Source organism: Bos grunniens, chromosome 15 (genome assembly GCF_055505025.1).
Source record: "Bos grunniens cultivar Pamir isolate PY7600 chromosome 15, Bosgru_T2T1.0, whole genome shotgun sequence".
Taxonomy (NCBI): domain Eukaryota; kingdom Metazoa; phylum Chordata; class Mammalia; order Artiodactyla; family Bovidae; genus Bos; species Bos grunniens.
In genome coordinates, this window is record NC_141179.1 from 33,067,186 (window position 1) to 33,093,611 (window position 26,426).

At 42.6% G+C, this 26,426-nt stretch overlaps 1 long non-coding RNA gene across 1 annotated transcript in view; it reads right to left on the reverse strand.

The window, feature by feature from the left end:
* Positions 1 to 1,429: 1,429 nt before the first annotated feature.
* Positions 1,430 to 26,426, reverse strand: part of LOC147357622 (uncharacterized) — a 150,841-nt gene continuing 125,844 nt past the window's right edge. The window contains exon 4 of the long non-coding RNA XR_015141474.1: positions 1,430 to 2,269. This is a non-coding gene — a long non-coding RNA (uncharacterized LOC147357622). The remainder of the gene's footprint in view (positions 2,270 to 26,426) is intronic.

Genomic DNA, 26,426 nt, shown 5'->3' on the forward strand with positions numbered 1-26,426 from the left:
CAGGGCTTCAGAATTCTACAGACCTAGAGTCAAGTGCTGCCTTGTCCATGCCCCAGCTGTGTTCCTTGGACAGATTATGTAATCCTCCATTTCTCACTTATGAAACAGCATAGCAACAATAAGAACAAGGATTAAAAATAATGAAGTCTATCTCCTAGAGTTATTGTGAGAATTAAATAAAATAATGTGCCTGGTATAGGATTTGACATTCAATAAATGGTAGTTTTTAGAAAAGTAGCTTCTTCCCAGAGATATATTGACTCTTTGGACCCCAATGGTCCTATTCAATAAACAGTAAATTCTGGTATCCATTTACCCAAGTTCTAGCCCTCCAGGCTGCTAAATAGATCTTCGACACTAGAAGGTCCTCTATGCCAGGTCATGAGAAGGGTACATCAGTTTTTTCCCAAGATGGTGGGGTGCCATTTAAAGCCAAGAAACTCAAATAAGACCCAAAGGAGAGAAATCTGTTAATGAGCCCATCATGATAAAGAGGTAAGAGTGTCAGCTTCTGACCATCTGTCTTGTTCTGGCAGCTCTTGCTCTCCAGACCCCACCCCCTGTGCCTCATCTAAAACTTGCCAATGCCATTGATTTGTATTAATCTGATAGAGCATTCATTACCTCAAGTACCAACCTGTCACTGTTTGCTTAGCTTGCATGAAATCAGAGCTATGCAAAAATCAATGTGTGAAATCTTTGTATCAACATGTAAGAAATAAAAAGGTTTATGTTGGCAGATGCAGGTTTTTGGACAGATTAAAACTGACAAATTGGCATGATCCCCAATGAAGGCAATGATGAGGTGCAGTGAAATGTCAAAGGTTTTGAAAATGGCATGCTGAGGAAAGAAATGCATTGCTGTCAGGGGAAAAAACAGGAAAAGAGAGTGTTGTTTATAAGAAAGGACTTTTGGGTTTGCACAAACACTGATGACTTTTTCTGAAGAACTGGCTTGGTGTTATTATCCCCCTGGAACTAATAAGAAAAACATGGGGTTAATGACTTGAGCAAAGTCACCATGTGCAGTGGCAGTACCAGGACAGAATGGACGAGCTTAAATGTCCATTTCTCCTGCTCACTGAACCCTCTGACTTTCAGAGGTAGAGACTTTCACCTCTTGCCCTCTATATATCTTTTCCCTCCAAGAAATGACTCAGGGAACCCTTCCCATTCAAACAATCACATGCCCCGGACAGAATTCTAAAGCAGACTGATCAGGACAGGCATTTGCATATTTTGCGCAACTCATGCTGGGTTCAGAACCCAACTTATAAGACACTCATGCATTGGGTAAAATGTCTTAGCTTTGATTGAAAGAATACCTTTAATAAAGATAATAGCCAACTTAATAAAGAAGCCACTTCTGTTTATGACATACACTCCACTGTATGTACGCATATACAAAGTACCACAGCACTCCATAAACTGTGACAAAATTTTCTTTTAATTTTGATTCCCCATGTCTCACAGCATACTTGTGGACCATCTGCTTTCAACACCATTGGATTGTGTATGCACCAGGAATGCAAATTCCTTTTGTAAAAAATAGTAGCCAAGAAGGGTAAATAAACATGCTATTGCTGAAGAAAAAGGAATCCATTCTGAATAACTCAAAGACCATTGACAGCACACGTGTGAAAACCAAAGAGAAATCACCTTTGACAAATATGTAGGACAATGCAGTGAAATAAACAGTTCTGGAATCAGACTTGAGCTTGAATCTTGCCCCTACCACTCACTGGCATGAGATGATTTTTTTAAAAGGTCAATTTTCTAAACTTTTCTGATCCCTTGTAAAGTAACAGTAAGATTTTATAGGAGTTTTGTGAAGATTTGGTGAGAAAAGGCAGGTGGAAAATCTAACATTTTGCCTGACATATAGTAGACTCCCAACACAGATTTGTTTTCCATTGGATCCTTCATCATTATGGACAATTATCTAAATCACAATCTCCACCCTTTAGAGTGGATACTATATAAATGCTATGATTAGTACTTTGTTATCTAGATGCACATATTTCCCAACTCTAAAAATCTGCTATCATCAGAATAATGGAGACACAATCGAGTAAATAAAACCAACCTTTGTAACCATCTGACCAGAATTCATCAGTATGCCTATTGGTTGCTACACCAATAATTCTTTATTCCACTGGCCCTTTTTGTCCTGGTGATCCACTGCTGCATTTCCCTGATGGCTCAGTGGTAAAGAACCCGCCTGCTATTCCAGGAGATGTGGTTTCAATCCTTGGGTCAGGAAGATCCCCTGGAGAAGGAAATGGCAACGTTATCCAGTATTCTTGCCTGAAAAATCCCATAGACAGAGGAGTCTGGTGGGCTATACAGTTCATGGGGTGGCAAAGAGTTAGATACAACTTAGCAACAAAACAACAACAATCTATTGCTGCATAGCAAGTCACCCCAACGGTTAACTAAAACAATACCAATAATTTATTTTGCCCTCAAATTTGCAATTGGGGCAAAGCTCAGTTTGGAAGGCTTGTCTTTGCTCCATGTGGTTTCATCTGGGTAGCTCAAATGAGAGCTGAAAGATCTACTTCCATATGGCCATTTGTTGCTGCTTGATGTTGGCAAGAAGCTCAGCTGGGGCCAATGGCTAGGGGCCTCAGTTTCTGTTCACACAGACCTCTCTGTGTTGCCTCGTCTTTCTTGTAGTACAACAGCTGGCTTCTAAGAACAAGTATCCAGAGAGAGGGAGAACCAGATAGCAGCAATACCACTTTTTGTGACCTAACCTTGGAAGTCACATAATGTCACTTTTGTCATATTCTGTTAGTTGAGGCAGTTACAAAGCCCTGCCAGGTTTATGGGAAGGAGTCACAGATTCTGCCTCTTGAAGGGGAATGATAAGTTACTGGAAGAACATGTGGGATGGGAAATATTGTTATGGCTATTTTTGGAAAATAGAATGTGCCCCTTTTTTGCAGGTCTTTTCATTACCATCTTGGTTCACATTTTTAATACTAACATTTTATAACACCTTATAAAAAATAAACCAAAAATTGATTAAAGACCTAAATGTAAGACCATATACCATAAAACTAGAGGAAAACATAGGCTGGACAATTTTTGACATAAATCACAGCAATATTTTTTTGGATCCATCTCCAAAGTAAGGATTTAAAAGTGAAAATTAACAAATGAGACCTAATTAAACTTAAAACCTTCTGCACAGCAAAGGAAACCATTGACAAAGTGAAAAGACAACCTACTGAATGGGAGAAAATATTTGCTAATGATATGACTGATAAGGGATTAATATCCAACATATGTAAACAGCTCATACAACTAAACATCAAATAAACACACAACTCAATTGCAAATGGACAGATCTGAATAGACATTTTGCCAAAGAAGAAATGCAAATAACCAACAGGTACAGGAAAAGATGCTCAACATCACTAATCGTCAAGAAAACGCAAATCAAAACCACAATGAGATATCACCTCACAGCTATCAGCGTGGCTATCATCAAAAAGAAGACAAACGACAAATGGTTCCAAAGATGTGGGGGAAAAGGAACCCTTGTACACTGTTGGTGGGAATGTAAATTGGTGCAGCCATTGTGGAAAACAGCATGGAGATTTCTCATAAAGCTAAAACCAGAACTACCATATGACTCAGCAATTCCACTCCTGAGTATATACCCCAAAACAAACAAAAAAACAAAAATACTAATTTGAAAAGATACATGCACCTCAGTGTTCATTGCAGCATTATTTACAATCGCCAACATATAGAAGCAATCTTAGTGTCCACCAACATTCATCATCAACAGATGAATTGATAGGGAAAAAATATATATACATACACACACCCATATGGACAATCATACAGCAGAATACTACTCATTCATAAAAAGGAACAAAATTTTGCCATTTGCAGCAAAAGGGATAACTTGGAGGGCATTACACTTAGTGAAACAAGTCATAGAGAGAGAAAGACTGATATTGTATGAGATCACTTATATGTAGAATCTAAGAAGTACAACAAACTAGTGAAAATAACAAAAAAGAAGCGACTCAAGAGATATAGAGAACAAACTAGTGGTAATGCCATTCAACCATCTCATCCTGTCATCCCCTTCTCCTCCCACCCTCAAACTTTCCCAGCATCAGGGTCTTTTCAAATGAGTCAGCTCTTCGCATCAGGTGGCCAAAGTATTGGAATTTCAGCTTCAACATCATTCCTTCCAATGAACACCCAGGACTGATCTCCTTTAGGATGGACTGGTTGGATCTCCTTGCAGTCCAAGGGACTCTCAAGAGTCTTCTCCAACACCACAGTTCGAAAGCATCAATTCTTCTGCACTCAGCTTTCTTTATAGTCCAACTCTCACATCCATACATGACTACTGGAAAAACCATAGTCTTAACTAGATGTACCTTTGTTGGCAGAGTAATATCTCTGCTTTTTAATATGCTATCTAGGCTGGTCATAACTTTCCTTCAAAGGAGGAAGTGTCTTTTCATTTCATGGCTGCAATCACCATCTGCAGCGATTTTAGAGCCCCCCAAAATAAAGTCAGCCACTATTTCCACTGTTTCCCCATCTATTTCCCATAAAGTGATGGGACCGGATGCCATGATCTTAGTTTTCTGAACGTTGAGCTTTAAGCCAACTTTTTCACTCTCCTCTTTCACTTTCATCAAGAGGCTCTTTAGTTCTTCTTCACTTTCTGCCATAAGGGTGGTGTCATCTGCATATCTGAGGTTATTGATATTTCCCCTAGCAATCTTGATTCCAGCTTGTGCTTCATGCAGCCCAGCATTTCTCATGATGTACTCTGCATATAAGTTAAATAAGCAGGGTGACAATATACAGCCTTGACATACTCCTTTTCCTATTTGGAACCAGTCTGTTGTTCCATGTCCAGTTCTAACTGTTGCTTCCTGACCTGCATATAGATTTCTCAAGAGGCAAGTGAGGTGGTCTGGTATTCCCATCTCTTAAAATTGTATAAAAAATAAAATTGAATTAAACAAAACAACTTTTATTACTAACTTGCTAGAACTAGGACTTGTCTCCTCCTGTTTGCTTTTCATATCTTCTACTCTCTCCTATATTGAATTATAGTCTTAAAATCAGAAAAGAAAATTCTGATTATTCTGCACTCTCACCCCACTCTAAAACCCTCTTTGCCCATTGCCTATTCATCTTTTAACATTACACTCAGTGATTCCATACTCTTCATGATCTGGATACAACTTTGCAGCCCTAGCTTATTCCAGTCCCATACATAGAGTATAATCGCTCAGTAAAATTAAATAATATTCCATTTTCTTGAGGCAAACCTGTGAGGTGGAAAAACCATGGAGTCAGACTTTGGAGTCAGTCAGAGCTGGGTTAAAATCAGCTATACTCCTTGGCTGCTGCTGCTCAGATGCTCAGTCATGTCCAACATTTGCAACCTCATGGACTGTAACCCACCAGGTTCCTCTGTCCATGGGATTCTCCCAGCAAGAATACTGGAGTGAGTTTCCATTTCCTCCTCCAGGGGATCTTCCCCATCCAGGGACTGAACTTGTGTCTCCTACACTTGGAGGTGGATTCTTTACCACTAGCGCCACCTGGGAAGCGCATGCCACTAGGCTGAATCCTTTGTAAAATGAGCCTAGTAATTCTTATCTTGGGGCTTCCCAGGTGGCGCTAGTGGTAAAGAAGCCTCCTGGATCCTTTCTCATTGGGGCCAGTTGATACTTTTCCAATCAATGAAGGCATTTTGGGGTTCCTTCTAACATTCTGCCTAATCAGTTCACTTATTAATTCTATTAAATGTATACCTTTCAAATTAGATTTCTATTTAGCAGATGATTTACTTAACCAATCAATAGGAAAGTTCCAAGAATTGCAATCTCCCTATTTCCAATAATTTGTAGAGTGTTGGAGAGGTCATCTCTCTCATCTATATCAGAAGCAGCAGATCTATGGCAAGCAAGCCAAGCCATTAAACTTAACCTTTTAAGCAGTTATCCACACTAAGAATAGCTCAACATTACAGCACATTCAATTTTTAATGGAGTTATACTGAAGTTATTCTTCATTCTGGGATAGACTTTGCTTTAATGCTGGTGTCTCCCCATGTCTCCTATAAGCCATCCATCCACAGCCTCTCTGATGACATTCTGCTATTTTACCATGCCTCAGTGTGTTTAAAAATGGTAAAGTCCATGGAGACAGGCAGTTTGGGCATCCACATTCAAAGACTGACATTTCTGTGCCTTTGGGAAGCTGAGGGCAAAGAAATAATGCCCTCTCTCTAATCTTGTTCACCAAGCCCCAATCCTGCTTTCAAATTCTGAAAGTTAGTTAGTTAAGTCGCTCAGCCGTGTCTGACTCTTTGCAACCCCGCGGACTGTAGCCCACCAGGCTCCTCCGTCCATGGGATTCTCCAGGCAAGAATACTGGAGTGTGTTGCCATTTCCTTCTCCAAATTCTGACCCCATTCTTATTCCCTCCATGAAACCTTTCCTAATTTAACTTCATTCAATCTCATTGCTCAATTTACTCTACAAAATAAATAACATTTCTTTAGCACTTCCTGTCAGACCCTGCGCTAAGCACTTTATATTATTTCCTTTACTCCTCAAAATAACCCTGTGGAAATGGTATGATTATTCTGATTTCATACATAATGCTGCAGAAGCTCAGAGCTGAGTGAAACCTGTCTGTGTCACACTGCACGTATGGAGCTGAAGCTGGAAATCAGATCTATCTACCTCCACAGCCCCTCTGCTCACCCTGGGATGTGGGGTCAGTTTCCTACTTCCTACTCCACCACTAATTCCACAATTCTCGTGACTGAAGAAAGACTTTCCATATGTTCACAGTTTTCAGTGAGTCTTCACGGCCATTTCCTTGCATATCTGTTAGGGAAAACACTGACCGAAACTGCCTGCCCTGGCCAGACAAGAGGGCAGCCACTTGTATGAGCTATCTTAACAACAGGAGGTCCTGGTAAGGAACGGGGAATTAACAAGTTGTCACCAACCAGAAGAATTTGGGAAAGGCCAAAAGGAGAGAGGACTTCCCTGGTGATACAATGGATAGGAATCCTCCTGCCAATTCAGGGGACATGGGTTCGATCCCTGGTTCGGGAAGATTCCACATAACATGGGGCAACTGAAGTCCACTTGCTGCAACTACTAAGCCCACGCTTTAGAGCCCAAGAGCCACAGCTACTGAAACCCAAGTGCTCTAGAGCCCAGGCTCCACAACAAGAGAAGCCAGCACAATTAGAAGCCCTTGGGCCACAACAAAGAATAGCCCCACAACTCACCACGACTAGAGAAAGCCTGCTTGCAGCAACAAAGACCCAGCACAACCAACAAGAAATAAAGTATTAAAGAGAAGAGAGATGCCAGCCCGCACATCCTATCAACCTCCCAGAATCCTTTGCACTGGAATCCATCTTAGCTGAGCAATGCACATGCCACCAGGAAGGACCCTGAGTCAGAACGATTGGTCAGAGACAACACAGAAACTAACCCCATCACCATAAAACCTGAGACTGCGAGCCACGTGGCAGAATCATTCTCCTGGGTTCCCTCACCTGCCTGCTCTCCACCCAGCTACCCATTCCCAACAGTCTCTTGCTTTGTCAGCACGTGTGTCTCCTCTTAACAATTCACTTCCAGGTGTTAGACAAGAGCCCACTCTTGGGCCCTGGAAGGGGTCCCCCTTCTTGCAGCATATTTGCCTCTCTTTTCCTTAGACTAAGAATTGCAAAGATAAGAAATATATGGTCAGTGAACCAGGGCTTTATTTTCTTGCCAGGAAGCACCACTGGTGCCGTGGAGTGTTGATGCATCATGATTTCAGGTCCAGCTCCTGGTTTCCCCTGTTCTAATCTGTGCCAGTGTTGGTCCAGCCATTTCCTTATCTTTAAAATGACGGTTATTATACCTAGAGTGGAACTTGCCTGTGCGCAAACGTTAGGTAAAGCACCATAAAGATGCAAAGCATTCTTTTATGTCATCTCTCAAAGCCCCTGCAGAGACTTTTGTTTGCAGAGGCTGATAAGTCATTTGTGATCATTTTAGAATCCTGGGAGAACAGTGCCCCAAGTATGCAAAGTAACCCCTCAGAGGAGCCTGGGGTTCATGCCTGGGTTCCCACTGGGTGGTAGGGAGCCAATCAACACATGCCCAGAGCTGTTTCCTCCCCGGAACAATGGGAACGTGGGATGGTGGGACTGGCAAGGGGCCAGGCAGCTGTTCTCTGAATCCTCAGAGGACAGCAGTGGTCTCCTGTTGCAGGGAGAAGGATTTAAGTTAAACCTGAGGAAGTATTTCCTGAGTACAGGCTCTGTGAAGCTCTGGAATGCAAGGTTAAGGAAGGCTGGAATGTCCTTTGGAAATGCAGGGGGGAAAAAAGAACAAAAACCTAATCTGAATGCTGTGTTGCCTGGAGGCAGAAGAATGGATTAGTTCCTTTCAGACCAAGGAGTTACTATTGAGAAAAAAGATCTGCTTCTTGTCTCCTCTCACCTTGCATAATAGAACACTTCTTTTCAGGGCTGGTAAGAAGTGACTCATAGACTAGACCCTGATAATCATCCCAACACCTCTCCCCTTTGCAAACATCTGGTCCAGCAGTCAACATTGTTTCATATGGGGAGGGGTCAGTGTGGGACTGACTCTGTCCATGGAGTTCTGTGGAAAGCACGTGTTCCCAGGAGTAACATCCTGACACTTAAGAAAGCTTGTGGGTGTGCTCAGTCATGTCTGACTCTTGGTGACCCTGTGGACTATAACCTGCCAAGCTCCTCTGTCCATGGGATTTCTCAGGCAAGAATGCTGGAGCCGGTTGCCATTTCCTCCTCCAGGGAATCTTCCCAACCCAGGGATCAAACCCCGTCTCCTGCGTCTCCTGCATTGGTAGGTGGATTCTTTACCACTGTGCCTCCTGGGAAGCCCAAGAGAGCTTTCACAGCCCAAATATATGATGGAATATGCCACATGACTTTCTCAAGGTTGTTCTTACAGGGAGCACTTACCTGGGGGTTTTGCTTTGCAGCTGCCACCATAAGGCTTCCAATAATCAGCAAACAATATTGGTTTTAAGAGTTGTTGTTCAGTTGCTAAGTTGTGCCCAACTCTTTGCAGCCCCATGGACTGCAGCATACCAGGCTCCCCATGCTGTACTATCTCCTGGAGTTTGCTCAGATTCGTGTCCATTGAGTCGGTGATGCTATCTAACCATTGTGAGTAAGAATGTACAAAAACCTTTCCCGATTGTCTCATTCCTGCCAACAGAGAATATATTTAATTCAGTCATTGGGAAAAACTTCAAACAAAAGGGAAACGAAGCTTTTGAAAGGTGCAACATGTGTGAGCTCTGAGCCCAGAGAATCATGAACCTTCAGCAACTTAGGAGTTGCCAACCCACAACGGTGAAGAATGTCTCATTTCACCACACAATGTGGCAGGCATATCAAGGAAAGACACAGCCCCACAAAATAACTTGCAAGGCTGCCTCTTTTTCTTTTTTTCTTTAACCTTCTTAGTGTCTCTGAGATACAGTTGGTCCAGGTGGGTGATGCGAGTGATAGGAAGTGATACAACTCATGATAAATGTTTAGTTTCCAAGGTTTGACCCCTGCCCCTCTCAGGTCAGGCTTATTTAATTATTGTTAGGTGGTGCTAGTTTGCTCCAGTGAAAGTCACTTAGTCGTGTCTGACTCTTTGCGACTCCATGGAATTCTCCAGGTCACAATACTGGAGCGGGTAGCCTTCCCTGGTGGCTCAGCTAATAAAGAATCCGCTTGCAATGCAGGAGACCTGGGTTCAATCCCTGGGTTGGGAAGATCCCCTGGAGAAGGGAATAGCTACCCACCCCAGTACTCTGGCCTAGAGAATTCCATGGACTGTATAGTCCATGGGGTCGTAAAGAGTCAGACACGACGGAACAACTTTCACTTCACGTGGTGCTAGTGGTAAAGAACCTGCCTGTTACACAGGAGACACAAGGAATGCAGGTTCGATTCCTTGGTCAGGAAGATCCACTGGAGGACAGCACAGCAAATGACTTCAGCATTCTGGACTGGAGAATGCCACGGACAGAGGAGCCTGGCAGGCTGCAGTCCAAGGGTCACACAGAGTTAGACACAACTGAAGTGACTTAACACACAAACATGTTAGTCCATGGATCAAGATCATTTGCTTGGTTCTCAAAAACAACATTAAGTTAGGAATTCTTAACTTGGCTTCTGCAGATGGGTTTGAGGAGTCTTTGAACCTATTAAAATTATGTTCAAAATATCATGTTTCTGTGCCCTTTTCTGGAGGAGATGACCTAAAATCTTGCTTCATATTCTCTTGGGGGTTTGTGATTATAAAATACTGCGGTCGCCCAAAAATGTTGTTCAGGTTTTTCCATAAGATGTTCCTGAATGAACATTTTGGCCAACCCCAAATAAAGAACTATCACATTTAAGGCAAACCCTTCAATCACCCATCTGCCCACAGATCTTCCTGTCCTGTCTCTAGGTCTCTCGTCAATGACTTGCTGAGGGAGGTCCCTCCTCTCGATGGCAGAATGTGAGCAGGAGTGGTGCAATGCACAAGTCAGACAAGCTGAAGGGATTTGTCATCAGATGCAGCAGACTATGGAGACTATCCGGGTGGCCGTGACGGTCTCTTTCAATTCTAAGATTCTAGGACTCAGTGAACTGTGACCCAGAAACAAGAATCTGTGGCCACAGAATAGGCATTTTAGACCCTGGTGGCTCAAATAGCAAAGAATCTGCCTTAATGTGGGAGACCCAGGTTCAATATCCCTGGGTCAGGAAGATCTCCTGGAGAAGGGAATGGTAACCCACTCCAGTATTCTTGCCTGGAGAATTCCTAGGACAGGGGAGCCTGGCAGGCTACAGTCCATGGGGTTGCAAAGAGTTGGACACAACTGAGCTATTAACACTTACTTAACAGGCAAGTAATACTTACTTATTTATACCGCTTTTCCTTTAAGGGAAACTGAGAAATATCAATATGTAGATGACACCACCCTTATGGCAGAAAGTGAAGAAGAACTAAAAAGCCTCTTGATGAAGGTGAAAGAGGAGAGTGAAAAAGTTGGCTTAAAACTCAACATTCAGAAAATGAAGATCATGGCATCCAGTCCCATCACTTCACAGCAAATAGATGGGGAAACAGTGGAAACAGTGTCAGACTTTATTTTTTTTAGGCTCCAAAATTACTGCAGACGGTGACTGCAGCCATGAAATTAAAAGACACTTACTCCTTGGAAGAAAAGTTATGACCAACCTAGATAGCATATTCAAAAGCAGAGACATTACTTTGCCAACAAAGGTCCATCTAGTCAAGGCTATGGTTTTTCCTGTGGTCATGTATGGATGTGAGAGTTGGACTGTGAAGAAGGCTGAGCGCCGAAAAATTGATGCTTTTGAACTGTGGTGTTGGAGAAGACTCTTGAGAGTCCCTTGAACTGCAAGGAGATCCAATGAGTCCATTCTGAAGGCGATCAGCCCTGGGATTTCTTTGGAAGGAATGATGCTAAAGCTGAAACTCCAGTACTTTGGCCACCTCATGCGAAGAGTTGACTCATTGGAAAAGACCCTGATGCTGGGAGGGATTGGGGGCAGGAGGAGAAGGGGACGACAGAGGATGAGATGGCTGGATGGCATCGCTGACTCGATGGATGTGAGTCTGAGTGAACTCTGGGTGATGGTGAGGACAGGGGGGTCACAAAGAGTCGGACACGACGAGCGACTTAACTGAACTGTCACCCTCATTGTCTGCTTGCTCTTCAGAGGACTGAATCTGACAAGTAGAATCAGAGATGGAGTGTGTTGGCTACAGGGACAGGCTCAGGGGGATCTCAGCACCAAGGAATACAAAAAGTGGGTGGATAGATGACATACTCAGGGGGCCAAGCAGATGGTCTTAGAAAAGGTGGGTGCTGCTAGTGTGAGGTCTCTGGGCAAGAATATGCCTGGGATCTAACTGGAAAAGGTCTGTATGAGACCAAATCACTTTGAAAGAGTTGATAATCCTGTTGCTTTTCCTCTTATTTCCCTTAAATGGAATTAAGAATTTAGCCACAGCTCTGCACCTGCCACTTCTGGTCCCACTCGGCTTTGGTAGGAACAAATGTTCCAGAGCAGTATAAACACCACTAAAGCATCATGGTGTGGTTACTCCATCTGCATCCAAACCTTCCTCACCTTCTGGGCTCTGACCGTGGAGGGGGCAGGGCATCCAAGCAATGACTGAGTCAGTAGCCACAGCCCAGCAACACAAGCAGAGATCAATGGAAAGTTACAACAAATCCCTGATGCTCAGCGGAAGGAACAACAAAAGCCTAGCATGACAGAGACAGGAGGAGGAGTAGCTTAATTATTAATTTGTTCAAAAAATGTTACTGTTCTTACCATGTAAACAGATCTGTAGCACCGCATGAGCCACTGTGGGAGAATATGTCCTTGAGGAACTTGCAAGCCCCTTTCATAGAACATAATGCTTTGAAAGCTGAAGTGCAGAGAGCCCAATTAACTAACTGGATCCAGCCAGTAACAGAGACGGGAAAGATCCCTCTTTGGGGATGGTCAAGAAAGGCTTTACGGAGGTGGTAAGGGTATAAGTGATGTTAGAAGATGGATAAGATTTGCAGAAGGTAGGTAAGAGGGAAAATGCCAGGTTAGGAGGGAAAAGATGAGCATGGCATAGAGTATGAAAATATCAGGTATTATTGATCAATAGTGAGTTAGCATGAAGCAGAATGGCAACCCACTCCAGTATTCTTGCCCAGAGAATTTCATGGACAGAGGAGCCTGGCAGGCTACAGTCCATGGGGTCACAAATAGTTGGACATGACTGAGCAACTCATACACACACATACAATTCTGAAAGACATAAAATGTCATGCAGAAGGATTTAGATTTGATCTCATAGGCAAGAGCTTCCAAAACTTTTTAATGTAAGTAACACTTAAAAAGGATTTCTTTTTCGTCCTCCTTTTCCCCTCATTCCTTCCCTTCCTTCTCTTTCTCTTTTTATTTTTCTAAACTTAATTTTTAAAATTTACAACGATGACTATGTACATTTCATTTATGGCTGATCCATGTAGTATACTGGGATTACAACATTTCCGCCCTGGAATTAACAACTGTACTATTTTATTCTTTTTAAAACTTATTTTCAATGTGCTTGAAAACTTACCCTCAGGCTTTACTTAAGGGCTAAGTCTTTTCTCAGAACTTTGTTAAAACATACCAGACACTCGCTGTTTCATGTTTTTCTGGGACACATTTCTGTAGCCCTCTGGGTCTCTGTGCCAATCAGGACCTGATGCTTCCTAGATCCTGCTCTCTGACATTTCCCCTTAATCATCTGGGTACACCTTCTACTCCACCCATTTCTTGACTGGTTTGAGTAATGGGTACATGGGTCAAAACTTATCTGTTAACATTTAGCCTAGTTAGCCTAGTAGGAAAAGGTGCCCAGATATCTCACTGTTCCATGTGTAGGTCTCTATTATATCCCCTCTTTTTACCACACATCACATAATCAACTTGCCTGCTCTTCTGTGTCCACAGTCATCCTGGTTCATCCTCTCCAAGAAAATAAGCATTTAATCTTCTACCTTTAGTCTACTTCTTATGTAGACTTTTCACTCATTTTAATTGTTCAACACCACCTTCTTCCGCAATTTCAGAGGCATTTGGAATTTCCAACTCCTAAGCCCTAATCAAGTTTTTTGGTGCAAAGCAGCTTCAACACTGCAAATCCTGAGTCAGTTATTGCTCTCTGTTGGCTTTCTATCCAAAAATTTGATGTTTTATCTCTTTTCAGTCCAGTCTTATAAGAACATGTGCCCTTTCTAGCCTTCTGCTATTGTTTTTGTGGGACTACAGGAGGGAGCAGAATTAAACATGATGTTTTAATCCATCACTATGGTACCATGAAATTAAGAGATGCTTCCTCTTTGGAAGAAAAGCTATGACAAACATAGCATATTAAAAAGCAGAAGACATTACTTTGCCGACAAAGGTCCATACAGTCAAAGATATGGTTTTTCCAGTAGTCAAGTACAAATGTGAGAGTTGAGAAAGCTGAGCACTGAAGAATTGACACTTTTGAATTGTGGTGTTGGAGAAGACTCTTGAGAATCCCTTGAACTGCAAGGAGATCAAACCAGTCAATCCTAAAGAAAATCAGTCCTGAGTATTCATTGGAAGGACTGATGCTGAAACTCCAATACTTTGGCCACCTGATGCCACTCGTTGGAAAAGACCCTGATGCTGGGAAAGATTGAAGGCAGGAGGAGATGGGGGTGACAGAGGATGAGATGACTGGATGGCATCACTGACCATAATGGACATGAGTTTGAGCAAGCTCCAGGAGATGGTGAAGGACAGGGAAGCCTGGTATGCTACAGACCATGGGGTGGCAAAAAGTTGACATGACTGAGTGACTGAACAACAACAATAACCCCGAACTCAGGACAATTTCTACAGATAACAGACGTTGCACATTTGGAAGACAGTAACACATACACATGCCAGACATATTGTTCTTTCAGTCTAGAGATAAATTGAAATATGTACATGGGTATGTATCTCTGTACCATTTTCACAGAAACACTACAGAATCACAAGCTAAGACAATATCATCATACTGCCATAAGCAACTGAGAGCTACCAGAACCTTTGAAAATGAGACATGCAGGATTTAAAAGACAGTTCTTCAGAAAGTAGGGTAAAGGATAAATTGAATGTAGGAAGGGCTAAAGAGAAAGGCAAGAATAGAGCCGGGCATAAGATAATAAGGTCTAACGGGGGGTGGGGGTGGGATAAGGGTCATCCATTCAATCGGCCATTTATATTTAGAGAGAAAACATTAAATGCCAGGCATTTTGCCAAGTCCTGGGTTTATAACTGTGGTAGGCTGTATTTTCTAAAGATGGCCACGTGAATGGATGTGTCTCATCCTACGTGCTCTTCTTATATTGTGATTTGATAATCCTCTATGGGGTTGAGAGATGGATTCTATTCCCTTTCCTCTGCATATGGGTGGTCTAGGACCATGGCAAAAGTGGCACAGTGAGACGAGGCTAGGTGATAAAAGGTAATCACAGTTTTTGCCTAGTTCGCTGTCTCTTGGGACAATCCTCTGGGAGTCCTGAGTAGCCAGGTAAGGTGTGTGACTACTCCAAAGCTGCCATGAAGGACAGACCATGAGGCTAGACCGAAGAGAGATGGAGACCTGCCCAAAGGGCCCCAGCTGTTGGGAGTTTTTCAGCCTTGGCATCAGCCCCGTGTATAACAAAGCCTTGGAGACAATCCCAATCCCAGCCCTGAATACTACCGATGTCCCTACTCTGACAGTGGTTGTGGAGAGCCCCAATGGCAACGACATAGCTGAGCCCAGTGAAACCTCGGAACTGTGTGACCGAGAATGATAATAAAAAATTGTTGTTTCAAGCCACTGAGTTTTGAGGTGGCTTGTTAGACCACCATTGAGGAAAGTAAATACATAATTACAGCACAGTGTGATAAATCTCCTGATAGCTGATTTGATGCTGTGCGGCTGAAACAGTGGGGAGGAAGTGCCAGAGTCTGCTGGTGCAGGGTGGGAGGGGAGGTGGGAAAGGCAGGGGCGTGTGTGCAAGAGAGGTGATGCAGGAGCTGTGACTGTAAAAATGAGGAGGTGAGTGTCACCTACACTCTGGAAATGGATAGAAAGAGAGAGGCAGGAGAAAACAAGAAAGGATGGATAGCCCTTTGAGATCGCCTGGGTATGAGGCAGGGAATGAGGAATAGAGGTTATAAATGGCTATGAGGGGACTTCTCTGGCTGTTCAGTGGTTGACACTCTGTGCTTCCAAGGCAGGTGGTACTGGTTTGGGGAACTAAGATCCCACATGCCACATGGTGTGGCCAAAAAATAAAAATAAGAAAATAAGAAAAATGGCTATGAGGTCTTACTCTCTTCCTCTTATTCATTTAAAGATGTCCTAGTACCACTGGCCACTGCCTACACAGCCCAAGGTACAGTGTTCAATAAAAGAGTCTTTATTGGTAGAAACAAGGCAAAGCCTGGAATCCAGAGGTGCCATAGTGCTACCACTAATAACTAGCATGTGACCTCCTCTCTCTGCAAGATTAAAGGATTCACTGCTCTTATCACAAAGCTTGGCTCGATCACGTCTGTGATTCATGCTCTGAGCACTGTCTCTGCACCTGCCTGGAGTTGGGGCCATGTCCTTCCGGGCACACACACCTACATCAGTGTTGAGATAAAAGGGGCTCTCTCCCTAGTCCCTTGGCTTATTTACCTCCAGGCACTAGCCCATTACTAAGAGAGATGTTGCCAGAGGTGAGGGGTGGAGAAAGGGAAGGAGGTGGCTGTGGAAGAGATTAGAACAGAAATAAGCATTTTCCTGGAAAAGGACTTCTTGGAATTTCTGTCTGATCCGGTGTGTGGAAGACAACTTAATTAAGAGACAGTGCTTAGTGACAAGGAAGGAAAACGTTCCTTATCTGGTAGATTCCTTTGCTGATGGAATCTTCCAGCTCACCCTGGCTAAGTCTAGCATTGACCATGCTAGAAAGATTTATAACCATGAAAGCTCTAACATCAAATTGCAGGGCAGCAGATTTGGGCACAGACTGTAGCCATCCCATCATTTTGGATACTCCTCTAATGTGGAAGCCCACCTGCAAGTGTGTATCCAGGGCTTTCCCAGAAGATGGAGGTGTTTCTCACCATCATACTTCCTGGCCATACACATCTCCTCCACCCCATGCAACAGTCATGTTTATTCTCAAAGCACAGCATCCTCTTTTCATGTCTTTTGTGCTCTTGAATTTCTCTTTCTTCCCTTCCTCATCTAACAAATTCATCCTCATCCTCGGAAGCAGACTTCAAGGGTACTTTCTCTATAAAAGAGGTGGAATTGATTGTTCATACTTGATGCTGCCCTAGTCCATTGGCATTGGGACCAGACAGACATGATTCTGGAGGTGAATCTTGATTCTGATTCATGATTCTGAATCAGAATCAAATCTGATTCTGGAGGTGACTAATTCTGTGATATTAGGTTTCTAGGCTTTCTGTAACAAAGGACCATAAACTAGAATAGCTAAAAACCACTGAAATTTATTGTCTCACAGGTCTGGAGGCTTGAAGTCCAAAGTCAAGGTGTCAGCAAGGCCAGGCTCCCTCAGAAGGATCTGGGAGGAGATTCCTTCTTGTCTCTCCTAGCTCCTGGTATTTGTAACCCCTGGTATTTCTTGACTTGTAGGGGTACCAGTCCAGTCTCTGCCTGCATTGTCACAGGGCCATCTTCTCCCTCTGTGTCTCCACATTGTCTCCTTTCTGTGCATGTCTGTCTCTGTGTTCGAATTTGTTGTTGTTCAGTCGCTAAGTCATGTCTGACTGTGACCCCGTTGACTGCAGCATGCCAGGCCTCCCTGTCCTTCACCATCTCCTGGAGTTTGCTCAACTCATGTCCATTGAGTTGGTGATGCCATCCAACCATCTCATCCCTTGTCGCCCCTTTCTCCTACCTTCAGTCTTTCCCAGCATTAGGATCTTTTCTAATAAGTTGGCTCTTCACATCAGGTGGCCAAAGTATTGGAGCTTCAGCATCAGTCCTTTCAATGAGTATTCAAGGTTGATTTCTTTTAGGATTGACTGGTGTGATCTTGGATTAGGGCCCACCTTAACGACCTCATCTGAACTTGGCTACATCTCCAAAGACCCTAATTCCAAATAAGGTCAGATGCACAGGTATTGTGGGTTAAGACTTCACCATATTTTGGGGGGAGGACACAATCCATCCTGTAAGGACAGTTAATCTTGCGAAGCTATAGTTTTCTTATCTGTAAAGTGAAGGATTAAAGTAGTATCCAAGTCAAAGAGGGACTGTTGGTAGGGGCGGGGGGCGGGGGGGGGGCGGGGCGGGGCATGGTACAGGACATGAGGCTTCACAGATAGCCTTCAACAAGACATGGTCCTCATTCAGGAAATTATCCACTTGCTGAGGAGCAGGCCAGCTTTGCATTCTCCACTCTGTCATCCAAAGGGTATCCTTACTTTGAGGTTTTTCACTAAACCCACTGTGACGGCTGTAGTACAGAAACCATCTGAGGCCTGGGTGATGAGGGCAGTGATAATTAGTAAAAGATCACCAAAGCCTAGGTGTCTTCAAAGAAGAGAAGTTGAAACATGGTCTGACCTTTTCTTTCATCTCAAACTATGGCTGATACAAGTTTGAGGTTATGAATGGAGCTGGCAGTCTCTTTATACTAAAAACACGTATCATCTAAAGGAGAAGCCACTGACTTAACTTACTTCCTCATTGTATGATTCATGAAAAATGAAAGTGAAAGTTGCTCAGCTGTGTCCAAATCTTTGCGACCCCATGGACTATACAGTCTCTGGAATTATCTAGGCCATAATACTGGAGTGGGTAGCCTTTCCCTTCTCCAGGGGATCTTCCCAACCCAGGGATCAAACTCAGGTCTCCCACATTGCAGGTGGATTCTTTACCCAGCTGAGCCACAAGGGAAGCCCAAGAATACTGGAGTGGATAGCCTACCCTTCTCCAGGGGATCTTCCCAACCCAGGAATTGAACCAGGGTCTCCTGGATTGCAGGAGGATTCTTTACCAACTGAGCTATCAGGGAAGCCCATGGGAGAGACTATTTTGGAGGCTTCCCAGGAAACACCTTGATTCTCACCCCGGAGATCCCCAGGATTTCAGCACCTGAAGCCCTAACAGAGGGCTGGCTGGGCTAAGACTTCCCTTTGTGTCTACTGCTTGGGCCCAGACTCAATAAAGTGGCCTGGCTCATGGGAAGACGTGCTGAGGGTGAAGAGAGTCACCTGACCAGCATGCTTATGCCCAGCCTTCCCAGCCCTAAGGAAACATCTTAGGGTCCTGACGATTCCTTCACAGCAGTGCTCAAATGCAAGCCATCAGCAAAAATTTATTTCATCTGGGGATCCCTTCTAGTCAAGTCTCAGTTTACCTTTGCTACACAATCATTCTTTGGCCTTTGAAATCAGTAATAGTCAAAGCAATAAAGGCTAATTTTATGCTCTAGAACTTGACAGTGAAAAATATTTTAGGTGATGGTCTGTGACTGGTTGATTTAGGAAACCAGCAAACCTGACAGCTGAACATAACGCAACACTACAGGAGTGATGGGATGATCATATGCTCTGCTTTGCACCACACAAGGCAACTGAAATGCAATTCAGCAGATCCAATGTAGCTCTGGTTGCTGTTTTTTTTTCTTTTAGGAAATAAACATTTCAAAGTATTTCCAGGTTAGCCACTTATATAGGTCAAATTTTAAAAATAATGTAGTTGATTTTTGCACAGTTAAGAATACAGGCTTTTTGATACTAAATGCCTGAGTTCAGGGGCACACTCAGCTGTTTGCTAACTACATGACTTTGGACAGGTCAGTTATATGGATGTCTCAGTTTCTTCAGCTGTAAAATGGAGATAATCATAATCGTCTCATAGGGTTGATGTAAAGATTAATTCAAAAAAGATACTCTGCAGAACACCGGGCCCAGAATAAATGCTCAAGTTTTAACACTGTTATTCCTCCCTCCCTTTCTTTCTTCTTTGTATATTGATAACATAGATACAAGGCAGGGAGTAAAAAGATGAATCAGACCATTTCTGCCACTGAGGCATTAATGGTGTAATATGGGAAGGCAAGCTTTTTAATAAGAACTGTATACATAGAGACCCTGAGACAGAAGTATGTACACTGACTGTGGGGGCACAAAGGAAAGCCTTGTGGCAAACTAAGTGGAGCTCACACAGCTTGTCGTCCTGACTGAAGTGTGGGATGAAGTTCTCTATCAGGCAGTTGCTTACCCTGTGGGTATGGAAACCAGGCTGGGAGGGCAAGATTTCAATATAATCCCCCATCAACTACTTCTCAATTCCTTCCTCTCTTCGCAGCCATGCTTCCAGAAATGCTCTAATGCTGTCTTCCTACCACCAGATTTCCCCTCTCTCTCAAATCTACCGTGTGCTCAGTCGCTTTAGTCGTGTCTGACTCTTTGTGACCCCTTGGACTGTAGCCCACTAGGCTCCTCTGTCCATGAGATTCTCCAGGCAAGGATACTGGAGTGGGTTGTCAGGCCCTCCTCCAGGGGATGTTACTGACCCAGGGGTCAGACCCGCACCTCCTGTATCTCCTGCATTGGCAGGTGGATTCCTTACTGTTGACCCACTGGGAAAGCCCCAAACCTACTGCAGTTCCATTTCTATTTCCACTCCTCCACCATAACTTCTCTTCTGTAACCCAACTTCAATGCTTTCTTTCAAATTCTCTTACTCTGTTGTTTTTGATTGACTTTCTGATTTCTTTTTGTTGACTCTCTCCTGTGTGACAACTGGAACTCTATTTTTTTTCTGTTTTTCCTTTCTTTCTACTTTCTCTTCTTTTCCACCTGCCCCATAGTTCTGCATTTCTGCATGGTTCCTTTTTTTAAGATGTGTGTTTTTTCTTGGCCATTGCACACTCCCAGACTGATCTCAGCAGTGACATCGATTGTACCTTCAGCTCAGTTCCCTCTCCCAGACGACGGAGCCACACCTCCTGGACGTTTTCACTTGGATAGACTATAGTACCTCAGCCTCAACGTGTGTTCTTGGTTTAAATTCATTACATTACTCTCCTCGGTAAATCAGGCTAGAGACCTGGGATCTCAAGGTTTCCCATTCAGGTCCTCTCAACTCTGTGAACAAAATGTCTCTCAAATTTATCATCCTTTGCTGCCCTGCAAAAGCAGTGTTTTCACTCTAACCTTCTCATCTTACCTCACCTCACTACAACAGACTCCTGCTGCTGCTGCTAAGTCGCTTCAGTCGTGTCCGACTCTGTGCGACCCCAGAGACGGCAGCCCACCAGGCTCCCCCGTCCCTGGGATTCTCCAGGCAAGAACACTGGAGTGGGTTGCCATTTCCTTCTCCATTGCGTGAAAGTGAAAAGTGAAGTCGCTCAGTCGCGTCTGACTCTTAGCGACCTCATGGACTGCAGCCTACCAGGCTCCTGGGTCCATGGGATTTTCCAGGCAAGAGTACTGGAGTGGGTTGCCATTGCCTTCTCCGACAGACTCCTGACTGACCTGTTAATATCTCCAAATTTTTCCTTTGTCTGGACTATTGACCTCTATTGTCGGTCATCTTAGATGTACATCTGATCAAGGCACACCCTTGCTGAAAACTCTTTTGAACTGATTATTAGTTCAGAAAAATGTCCAAATTCCTTACTTCAAAGTTCTTTACAATTTGACTTCTACTTGCCTTTCTAGCCTAGTTCCTCCATAACTCTGAAATATAACAGCCCTTTATGGGATAATTTTGTCTCCCCTGCAAATTCATGTTGAAATCCTAACTCCCAGAATGTGACCATATTTGGAGATCAGGTCCTTAAGAGAGGTAATTAAGTTAAAAACAGAGCCATTAGGGCCTTAACCTAATAGACTGGTGTCTTTATAAAATGAAGCAGTTAAGTACAGTAACAATCGACTGTCCAAAAGAAAAATTAAGGAAACAATTCTATTTACAATAGCATCAAAAATAATAGAATACTTAGGAATAAAGTTGACCAAGAAGGTGAAAGCTGTACACTGAAAATTATAAGACAATGATGAAAGAAATCGAAAAAGATACAAATGGAAAGATAGCCTGTGCTCATGGACTGAAATAATATTATTAAAATGTCTATACTACCTAAAGTGATCTACAGATTCAATGCAATCCCTATCAAAAATACCATGCATTTTTCATAGATATAGAAAAAAAATAACCCTAAAATTCCTATGGAACCACATACAAACTGAACAGCCTAAGCAATATTGAGAAAGCTGAACGAAGTTGGAGACCATCACATTTCTTGATTTCAATGTATATTATAAAACAGTAATAATCAAAGCAGTATGGTACTGGCATAAGAACAGACACATAGACCAATGGAACAGAACAGGGAGTTCAGAAATAAAGCCACACATGTACGGTCAACTTATTTTTTAATGAGAGTATCAAGAATATATAATGGGGAAAGACAAGCCTCTTCAATAAAAGGTGTTGGGAAAACTGGACAGCCACATGTAAAACAGTGAAATTGGACCCTATTTTATACCACAAAATTAACTCAAAATGGATTAAGGACTTAAATGGAAGACCTAAAACCATAAACCTCACAGAACAAAACATAGGGTAACCTTAACATTAATCTTGGCAATGATTTTTTAGCTACAACACTAAAGGCACAAGCAACAATAAATGAATGGGACTACATTATACTAAAAAAGATGCTTTTACAGCAAACATTCAACAGAATGAAAAGAGGCAATCTATGAAATGGGATAAAATGTTTTCAAATCATATATCTGATAAGCAGTTAATATCCAAAATATATAATGAACTCATACAACTCGATAACAAACTAAAATAAAATAAGCTGATTAAAAGTTTGGCAAAAGACTTGAATAGACATTTTCCCAAAGAAGACATACAGATGGCCAACAGTTATAAGAAAAGGTTTTTGATATCATTAATTATCAGAGAAATGCAAATCAAAACCAAAGTGAGATATCAGTTCACATCTATTAGGATAGCTATTAGCAAAAAGACAAGAGATAACAAAGGTTGGCAAGGATCTGGAGGAAAGTGAACACTTTTACATTGTTGGTAGAGATGTAAGTTGTTACAACCACCATGGAAAACAGTATGGAGATTTCTCAAAAAATAAAAAATAGAGCTACAATATGTTTCATCAATCTCACTTCTGGGTATATATCCAAAGAAAATGAAATCAGTATTTCAAAAAGGTATCTACATTCCTACAGTCACTGTAGCATTATTCACAATAGCCAAGATACAGAAACAACTTGTCAATGGATTCAGCAAAGAAAATGTGCTATATACACATGGTGGAATATTATTCAGCCATAAATAGGAAGAAATAATGTCATTTGCAATAACATGGATAAACCTGGAGGACATCATACTAAGTGAAATAAGCCAGACACAGATAAACAAATATTGCAATATCTCACTTACATGTTGAATCTTAAAAAAGTCATATCCATAGAATCAGAGAGTAGAATAGTGGTTTCCAGGGGCTAGGGGTGGGGGGATGTTAGTCAAGGAGTACAATTTCCAACATGGTGACTGTAGTTCATTATACTCTGTTATATACTTAAAACTGCTAGGAGGGTTGATCTTAAGTGTTCTTACCACACACACAAAGGTAATCATGTGAGGTGACGGATGTGTTAATTAACTTGATTGTGGTAATCATTTTGCAATGTATATGTATATCAAATCAAGTTGTACACCCTAAAAAGTAAACAAATGGGCCGTTTTTCCCAAGATGGAAAAACAAATCGGCTTCACTGCTTACAAAAATAAATAAATAAATAAATCAATCATGTATGTGTCACATATACTTACAGAGAAAGACCATGTGAAGAAATAGAGACAAGACAGCCATCTACAAGCCAAAGAGAAAGGCCTCATAAGAAACCAACCCTATACACATTGATCTTGGACTTCTAGCTGCTACCAGAATCGTAAGAAAATAAACTTCTATTGTTTAAGCCACCCAGTCCCTGTGGTGCTTTGTTATGGCAGTCCTAGAAAACTAACACACAGCCTATAAGACTATTCAGTCTAGACTACTCCGATTTTGGAAAATACCCACACTTTTACTGATGTAATTTCTTCCACCGAGTGTTCTTTTCTAGCCAGTATTTATCTTTGAAAATATTTTATCTCTATCTCAAAGTATTTCTCAAAAGCTTATGCCCATCAAAGCTAGAAGGAATTTTTCCCTCCTTTTGTACTCTGCTCTTACTTCTAATAAAGCAACCACCACATTATCGTTCTGTTTTTCCTGAATATTGTGCCAATGCTAGAAGATAAGTGCAGAATGACAATGACAGTCAAGTTATGCCTGATGGTTGTTTGGAGTGATGGAATGACTGTGTTGGTGGAAATGTGGGGAAGGCGATAGAACAGATGGATCTTAATAGTTAATTAATTTTAGGAAGTCAAGGTCAAAGTCCAGATGAATGATGAAGTCTGGATTTCTGACTTGGACCGCCTGGTGGATGGTGATTCCAATAGCTTTATGTAGGGAGTTCTCAAGGAGAAGGGGCCTTGGGAGACAAGGTAGTTTGGTGTTGCTTGTGAGTAACTAAGGACATCTAGGAGGATGGGTCCTATATGCAGATGAATGTGCAAATCTTCATTTCTGGAGAGAAATGTATCTAAGAGCTGGTCTTGTAATATTTTTTAACTCTTATTTTGATGAGCTCTGGATCCTTAGGCACAGTTTCTATCAAAAAAAACTATCCCGCAGAAACTTGAGGACCAAGATAATGCTAAGAATGTGGAAAAAGGGACAAAAATACCAGAGTGAATCCTACAAATAACCAAGAAGCTCTGGGAAGACTGCCTTCCAAAATTTGTTCTCTTGTCCAGTGACCACAAAACCTAAAATCCTACCATCAGTGACATTATTTATCAATTCTTATTGAAGGTGTTTCTGAGTTAAGATGAGAAGCAAGGGACATTAAGAGGAGGTAAAATTATTGACTCCCAAGTTCTGCTGTTCTCTGAAGCTGGGGAAGGGTTCTGTGACCATGAAGCCCCATCAGAAATTGAGGGACAGAAGTGATGAATGGTAAAGGAGACCCAGAATAACGCCCTACCTGGAATAACCAGCTGCCCACCATGGCAGCAGGCTTAGGTCAGATAATGAGAAATCAGAAGGCCCCTGCTGCCAACCAAATCTCCCTCTCAACTATTTGTGCAGATAATCTGGCCAGGAATAGAGGGAACTACCCCAACAGACTGTGATGGAGAGCTGACAGATTAAGGGGAGAACAGCATGCCACCAATACGACAGCATGGAGAGCAAAACGTGTTGGCTCTCTAATGAGAATCCGCCTTGCCACCACTGCTCTTGCATTTATGTTCCCCAGAGCAGCTCAGCCTCACTTGCCAAAAGTGGCAGGGGGTGGGAAGGCTGTTGGCCTCATGCCCACCTGGGTACCTGCTGGGAGAATTTTGCACATGCTGCTAAGTGCCCAGTGGCACTGAGGGCTTCCATTTACATTCTTAATTACCCTGAAATTCAGCCACATGGTCCTTCTGCCTGTCTGGACCAGTGCTTGATGGCAGCTGGTGTTAGAAACTTACAGTGCTCCAACAGCCCTTGAGTTCTATCCTTCCTCTGTCGGGGAGGGACCTCCCAAGTCAGTGAGAAGAATGTACATGTATGTGTGCAAGTCTACGGGTGCACCTGTGTGCCTGGGCTTATGTGTGTAATTCTTGGTTCCAGATACTTGCATGTATATGTATCTTTAGGGGAGGTAGTGGGGTACATGCTCATTACAGGGAGTTTCCCTTGACTATTGACAACTATGGGAGAATGTTTAAAGCTTTCTCCAGGAACCAGAAATTTTCCAACCTTAATTTGAAGAAGCACAGAAATATATATATTGATAATAACTGGTTGCATTTATCTTTCCTGAAAGAGGCAAAGTTTTTGGTATGTTGTTTCTGGATTTGAAAGTAGAGTGGAAGGAAGTGAGGTCGCAGGTGTTTGGGGAAATTTTTGATCCTCCCTGCACAAAATTTCTCCACATTCCCCTTCTTTTGATTTTGTCTGGGGAGGAAGATTTTGAAATGGGTATTTGTGGGGTGTGCAATTCCATACACACACACTCCTATGCCCGTGTATATACACACATGCATTAACATGCTCACTTAATATATAACAATGTGCAAAATGTCTTGCTAGAAACTTTGGGGAAGGAAAAAGCAGTTTTCCATTCATCTTCAAAAATCCTCAAACTCTGTTAAACAGTAAAAATATAGTAGAAAGCAGTAAGTCTTAGAAGCCAAGCGTCTAGTAAGGTCATTGTGTGGGGAAGAAGTTCAGAGATGGAGGGAGTTACTCTCAAGCCAGTGGTCAGGGAAGACTGGGGAGGGAGGAGCTGCAGCATGGACCTCTTCAAGTATGCAGAGACCATCCTCTGATGAGTGTGTTACTGAAAACTGCCACTGGGGGAAATAATGGAAGAGGGTAAACTGATAATAACAGATGCGGGCAGTTACAAAGTTCCCAGTATCTCGCAATGTCCTATAGCCATTGTCCGTACATCAAAGAGCGTACATCAAAGAGCTACCCCTCTACTAATTCAGTAGGTGACCACCCTCCTGGAGTTCTGCTCTCCTTTCTGAATTCATGGGGAGGTCTCATTCTGACTTCACAAGGAGGTCCCTGCAGACTTTTTCTCTTGGCAACACTAAAACTAAAGAGCCAATCAGAGGAGATGAACAAATAGATAACAGTTACTGTCCATTCAAAATGTTTGCTTATTTGAGTAT